The sequence below is a fragment of the Crotalus tigris genome, unplaced genomic scaffold (genome assembly GCF_016545835.1).
Source record: "Crotalus tigris isolate CLP2741 ecotype Arizona unplaced genomic scaffold, ASM1654583v1 scf7180000024394.776495, whole genome shotgun sequence".
Taxonomy (NCBI): Eukaryota; Metazoa; Chordata; class Lepidosauria; order Squamata; family Viperidae; genus Crotalus; species Crotalus tigris.
Genome location: NW_024100563.1, coordinates 70,246 through 78,050, shown reverse-complemented (window position 1 = coordinate 78,050; position 7,805 = coordinate 70,246).

Below are 7,805 nucleotides of genomic sequence, written 5' to 3'. Positions count from 1 at the left end.
TTGTTTGGGCTTCAGCAGTTGCCTCATCAACAGGTAGCTGTTGATAGGCCTGTGCTAAATCAAGCTTTGCAAACAGTGTTCCGCCTTTAAGGAAGGCCAAAATATGACTCACTACTGGTACAGGATATGCATGCTGTTGCAAAGCTGTGTTCAGAGTACTCTTATAGTCCGCACAAATTCGGTCTTCCCCGTTAGCCTTTAAAGGTGTCACAATTGGGGTTTCCCATGGACTTGAGTCCACAGGTTCCAAGATGCCCTGCTGGAGCAGCTTGTCCAGTTCAGCATCAATCTTGCCTTTGAGGGCAAAGGGCACCCTCCTAGGCTTAATCCTAACTGATGTGATGTTTGGGTTTAATCGCAGTGCAATGGGAGGTCCCTTGTATGAACCAAGCTCTGAACTAAACAGATCCGCAAATTCTTTGCAGACTTCTGCAATTCCTAGAGTTTGCAGACTATTCAGACCAGTCACCAGAATTCCCAAGGCCTCAAACCAATCGAGTCCAATTAGATTCGTATGATCACCCCCAACAACCACCATATCTAAGAGGCCTTGGAAAGCTTACACTGCACCTTGAGTGTGGCTTCTCCTATTACATTAACCTTTGAATTTTGAAAGTCAGTAAGAATTAAGTTTGATGGCCTGAGTTTGACTCAACGACCACTACTGCAGCAAATCCTTTTAAAAATATTGTGTGAAATGATCGATAGAGTGGACCCGGTGTCCAGTTCCATCAATAAGGGAACCCCTTGTAACTGTACATCAAAGCAAAGCTTCTTTTTAAGGGACTTGTGCATCCCTGTTCACAAGATGCTTCTACGCAATGCGCAAAAACCCAACCTGTGTTGGCTGGGGACCCTGGTACCTTTCCGAAGGGATTCTTCCCGAGGTTGCACCTGCTGTCGACCCAAACAAATAGTGGCAATGAGGCCTTGCTTACCACATGCCCGGAAAATGGTGGAGTGGAACCGGCAGTCTGTGTGCTTGTGGCGTCCTCTGCAACCAAGACACTGAAGGGCTTTTGGGGTGGAAGTGAACCTTCAGCATGATCTTTAGATCTGTATAGGTGACAGACTCCAGCGGTGCTGGGGCTACCAGGTTCTTGGCTACATCCAAAGTATCCTGGCCGCAGACACACAGCAGGGTTGCCACTTTCAAGCCATCTTCCTGAACCTGGTTGACCCTTAGGTAATTTTCCACCCCGGCTATGTAGGAGTTCCAGCGCTCCAGGTGAGAGACATCAAACTCGGACAGACATCCAATCTTTGACATCTTCTGCTTTGAATGCTTCGCTGCAAGCCTTCGTTGAGGGGAAGGGCCCGTTTGCCAAGCTCACCTCCAGCGATGCTGTACTGGCAGGTGAGTGAAGAGCTGGACGCTGATTCCCCAGGCTTCAGGCTCTTCAGATGAGGCTTATCCTCTTCTTACTGCCTTTTTCCTTGCAGCAATCCCACCTTTGTCACCACTTTTGTGTTTCAGGATTTGAGGCATTGAAGCACGACACATCATCAAACAAGTTTCTTTATTTTACCTTAATTCTACTGCAAGCAACTGCAAAATGGGCACGCAGGCCTTTTATAGTTTTCTAACCCCCAGGCAGTCTAGCCAATAGGAATCCTTCTTTCTTCGTGCCTTGACCATGCGCAGTGGTCCAGCACCAGCCAGTCTGGTCCCAGGCAGCTTTTAGATTGCCCAGGACCAATTGCAACATTTCTGGGCCTGCTGAGTTTCTTCATCAGTCCCAGGACACAACAGTTACCTTCATATTTTATTCAGACAGCTAAATGAGAATCATTTGATGATGAAATGCAGACAAAAATGTAGCACTGTGTACCTCTGACTTACTTAGTCTCCAAAGACATTTACCAGGGTAGATAAAACAAACTACATTTTTAATTTAGTTTGACTTGTGGGAGACCTAACAATGCAGTTTTCTTTCCTTCTTGATCAAGCTCATAATAAGCAAATGGATAACCAGATGGCGTAACTTTTATCAAGTTCTGTATATTAAAGATAGATGACTCTGTCAGGAGGTGCATAGCCTAATTCTCACTGCCTGTTCAATGTTTGACGTGTACATTATCTGAACACAATAAAATCAGAGACTCACACCACCAGGATCATAAGGTCCAACACTGCATAATTTGCAGGAAAACCAATGAAACCATTCTTTTTTTTTTAAAAAAAAAACATTAAATTTGTACAAAAGATCAACAAAAAAGGAATTAAAAAAGAAAAAAATACAGAAGGAGAAAATGAAGGAAATAATGAAAAAAGAAAAAAAATGGGAAAAGGATAACTTCCAACTTTCTTTGATACAGTTACAAATATAAAATTACATTAAACTTTTGATTTAGGAATTCAATAATACACAATATTTCTATAATCATAAACAATTCTAATTGTCAAACCCCAAAATGTATACAGCATTTTCAAGTGAAACGTTCAAAAGTGATTTCTACTAGAAACAAAGCTAGACATCATCTTTTCTTTAATCAAGGTAGTTAAATTCACTCTCTCAGGCAGTTAACTTCACCATGCATTGTTCCACTGAGGGAATCTTTATGACCTTCCATTTCTAGGTGTATAAAAGTCTCGCTGCATTTATCATATATGAAAACTAAGTCCCATGTATTTTTCCTTCAAGTGCTTATGTATGAAACTTTAAAAAAAATGTCTCATTTAAATTGTACATTTCTTTTTTTAAAAAATCACTGGATTATAAATTCATTAAGATTTTTAAGATGTGATTGCCCAGCCTCCTCTTAAAAATTTCCAGAGATGCAGAGTTCACAACTTTGAAAGTAGGCAATTCTACTGTTGTACAGATCTTATTGTCAAGAAATTTCTTCCTTGTATTTAAATGAATTCTAGGTACCTGCAACTTATATTCAATATTCAAAGTGTAATGTTATCTTCCAAATTAGATTTTGACAAGATTTACAACATGCTCCCCCCCACTCTTTCTCTCTCTCTTATACATACATAGACATACACATTCAATAAAAAGCAAATACTCTGTTATTAGTGACTTCAAACTCATTTTTTATTTTTTCTGTGAATCATAGAAAAGTTATCTGAATTTCTTTTTATTAAATAAAGGATAACATTGTCTTTAGGTTTTCTATAAATGGTGAGGGAAATTACAGACACAAGGTCAGTGATTATATGACAAACTCATATCTTCAGTAATATAAAATATGAAATCTTACATTTTAAGGCTTAGGGCTTGGTCCCAGGGATGTTTGTTCAGAAACAAGTTTCATTGGTTTCTGGCTTCTTTCAAGCAAATACACCTAGGATTACAGTGAATATCAAAATATTAATGGATCAAGCAATAATCTAGAGAAATCATACAAAAATGCCAACCCACTAATGGCTCACAAAATATAGATCAGCATAACTAATCCAATAAAGTGCTTTTGATATTTATCTACAGAAGAGTATAGGCATCTATAGAGGTGGAGGAACTAATGACAAAATACATTACAATGTTGTAATGGAAACTGCTTCTTTTTATACTTGATACAATATTGTGAAACAAATAGAATAATGTAGAGATTGTGTTTTAGCACTGTAGTATTGTAGTGACAATAACTGAGAACATAGCTGGGTAGTTTCACTCTCTCCTCTCAGAAATCCCCTGGGTTTTACATACTCTTTGCTACCTTCCTGCTTTGGTAGCAACTGCTTGATATTTTTATGGGTTTTCAAACCAAAGAGAAAGAGCAGATGCCATTCTTCCCATTTCTTGTGGAAAGAAAAATTAAAGTGTATTTGAAAAATCAATTTCATTAAAAATTAAAACTAGGCAAGTGTAACACTTCTCCATAAGTAGTCGCACACATTAAATAGTCCACATAAAGGTAGATTAAAATAAGACTACAAGATTACAGCAGTGAGAAGATCAGAAACAGTTCAATATCAGTCTCCCATACTGAGAGACTGGGCAAAGTTCCATGGTAGGCTTAAAGCTGGAGATGAAAAAGAATTGTGGTTACTCAATATACAGTACATAATACTTTATATACAGAGAGCTAGAGACAATTACTAGAAACAATCAAACAGAACAATCTACAGAAATGACATCCAAATTGTGTGTCTTAGTATACTGATCCTTGTCACTATGTGATTCAAATGAGCATTGTTTTTCACAGGTAAACTTGGATAAACCTTGTTTCTCACAAATTTATAATTTAACTGTATACCCTTATATTTCTGGATCTTGATTCAGAGTCACATTCATTTTCCAGAGGAATCAGCCTAGTTCTTTCTACATTGCATCCATACAATTTACCTCTCATAGACTAAAGAACTCTCCTCTGTGTGTATGTTTTTTTAACCTCTGCATTTCTCTGTTGACCTTTTAGAAGGCTTCTGAATCCCAATCCAAAATTTTCTCTCTTGCTGCTCTTGCCTCCATTCTTTATTCTCTCTTTTTTAGTTCAGCTCAACTAAACCTGGGTCCCTGTTATTAGGAAAGTTGTACCCCAAAAGGAAAGCTATTGATTCCTAATAAATTGTCTGTTGGCCAGATGGATGTCTGTCTTGCCCAAGTGTAGTAGATTTTGGAATAAATGGAACTTATTCATTCACCGTTAATGTCATGATCATTAGAAGCATACACTTGAGGTTAATTCTGAGCATCTTTATATAGAAATAAATTCATCGATTTCAGTGGAACATACATACAAGAAAGTACAGCAAAGCAGTCAAATCAGAACAGTATGTAGTGGCATCAAAGGGATGTTTGTGAAAATAGGTGAGATGGTAGACACAGAATCATGATTCCAATCCAATCCCTTTTATATGTGTGCTTATGTCACAAACACATATAAAAAAGGAGGGTCTTATATAAAAAATGCTGCATCTGCTACTTGTCTGTCCTGCAGAAATCTACCCACCATACATTGATGACACCATTTAAGCAGGTTTTTTAAACATAACTTTCAGCATATCTTGTCCATTAGTCAGAATGTCTGGATAAATCCAAGCATCTAGTATTCAAGTCTCATCTGAACAAGGTGAGAGTCATCAGTTAATTCCCCTTACAATATTACAAAGTATACAAGGGAAACATTTTTCTGCCTCTCTTAGAATCAAGTTAGAAGGACAGATATTACACAAGGTCAACTGCTTAATGCTTAATATCACATATCATAACATACATCACATTTTGTTCTGAACTAAAAGGAAAATGCACATTCTGTGAAAAACTCTAACTGTACGTTAGAGTTATTATAACCAGCTTTTGATTTTGATATGTTCATCCTGCTAAAAGCTTTTTCTCTAGGTTGCCTCAGCAAGATATAGTAGAAAGCTATGTTGAGAAAACTGATCTTTGGATCTTGTATCAGCTGAAATCAAATGAAGAACAAACCTGGAAACAACATGGCAAATGACCAGAAGCATCCATTGAAATGGATAGAATAGTTAGGGTTATCAGTTCTAACAAATCTAAGCAAACTATTTGTTTTTCTATTTTAGGCCTTTATCAATAGGTATTCACTTCTGGGATATTTTTACCACAATTCCACAGAATATTTTGAAATGTTCTTCGAATAGCTGCCATCTATTCAGATTTCTATTATCTAATCCAACATGAATTTTCCAACAATGGTAAGTCTGATCTCAGTTAACATTTAATGGAAGATGTGTGAATTGTAAGGGGCGAGGGAATGGTGTGAACTGGGTAGAATCACATTGTGTCTGGTAACTAGATTTTTCTTTCCCTCCTCCCCTTGATAGAGCTTTATCTCTATGTATTTTAAGTAGTTTAAGAAAGATGTTGTACCATATTATATACATGCATGGTGGTCATCTGATATGAAATTATGTCTTAGTCTCATGTACAGTTGTTGTCTGAGCCTGGTATCAAAGCTGACGAAGAACACCAGACATGTGGTGCAGGTTTTGTTTCCTTTATTGAAGTGATTTAAGAAAAGGAGTCCTGGCCAAAAATCCCAAGGAACCTCAAACAATAGAATTAGGAAAGCTTTATACAATTTCACTAAAGTAGAAGGCAGGATAAGGCAGGGTATATAAGAAATATTATCTAATAACAATTGTTCCATTGGTTTCTAGTTGTCCCTATTCCTAAGCCTTGGCTAATGAATGCTTTAGGGATTATTTAATACACATTCTATTTGCTCCAGGCTACCCCTATTCTTAACTTCTAGTTGTGTTATGCAGGATGTCTAACCTTTGTTACTCTTATCAGTTCTTTAACCACACAGAGTTGATACAGGTTTCGCACATGCATATTCTCTGTGAATAAGTTTTCTTTGTTCTTGTCAGACAGGTTCCACAATTACAGGCTTCCTGGTTTTCGTTCAAGTGTATACCATAGCCTTGTTTTGTTTTAGCAGACAACCCAACACAGTGGCATTCATTCATTCATTCATTCATTCATTCATTCATTCATTCATTTTCTACAGCCACCCATCTCAACCTCATCTGCTTTATTAGTGCAACACTTCCTTCAGGTCAGTTCATTATAAATCCCTTTTACAGTGTTTTAAATAAAATGAAATGAAATGGAGCCTCCTTAAAAAGAGAGCCCTCTAAAGTAGACCTGAGCATTTTATATCCCTTGGGCCATATCTGGCCCTTTGGCTGTCCCTGTCCAGCCCACGTGACCTCAATCGGAAATTAGAAATCAAATGTAAATAACTGTTTGCCATGCATGCAATACAATTGCATGGCTTTTATTTTGAAGGTGACTGGTAGGTGATTTATTTTTAATTTACCAATGTGCATGTGTGTGTGCCTACAACCCTATTTGTTCAATCCTCCCCAACAATGCCAGTTTTTCATGTGGCCCCTTAGGAAAATTAATTGCCCATCCCTGCTCTGTAGGAACACCTGCTTGCAGAATAACACAAATTTGCTATGAGACTGCCTCTGTAGGAAAGCTGAGTTTTACATCAGCCAAAACCTTTCCCAGAAATTGCAAGAAACAGAAAGGTAATTTAGTACTGCTGGGCCCCTGAGCTGTTCTTATGTCTTGATTGTCAACTTGATTTTGGGGAGACTTTATGCTTTTTTTGAGAGAGAGAGAAGAATTAAAATGATATATATGTTTATACACATGTTTATCTATGCACTTACAAGAAAAGCAGCTGTAGCAATTTGGTTTGTTAAAGAAAAACAGAGTGCCGGTGGGGTAATATTCAGCAGACCTTTTCTCTGGGAGCTGTACAGTACTTTCCACTCCCACTTCCAGTTTAAGGATTAAAAGCTTGGAGGTGGTTGAACTAAAAGAGCAAAGAAGCAAGCTATCAGTGTTTTATGATCTTTGATTAAATGTTTACATTTGGTCTCAAGATTGCCATTAAAAGCAAAGAAGCAGGATTGTTCAAAATAAAACTGTAAATTCAAAGTATGGTTCATTGTTTGAAATGATCAGACGGATCAATATTTTTTCCATTCAGAGTGATAAAACTCAGCTGCCAAAATTCATATAAAGACACATGCTCCCATTTACTGGACCATTGATCTTAATGGACAAAACACAGCAGAGGAAGAGAAAAAAAGAATCACATTGCTACAAGAGGCAGCAAAAAGAAAAGCTAGGGGTGTAATGATAATGGTGGTGGTGATGTTAACATTTTTCCTTCAGGCCTCTTCAGAATTTAAAAAGGCCCCAGATAGCAATGCACATTTCTTGGAAGGAAATGGTCATTCTGTTGAAGAAAGTAAGAATTTATGTTTAAAGTGTCAATGATAAAAACAGCATGTGTAATGGTGCACAAGTCCAATCAGCTATGTTCTACTATAATGAATGAGGAGGAGGAGGAGGAGGAGG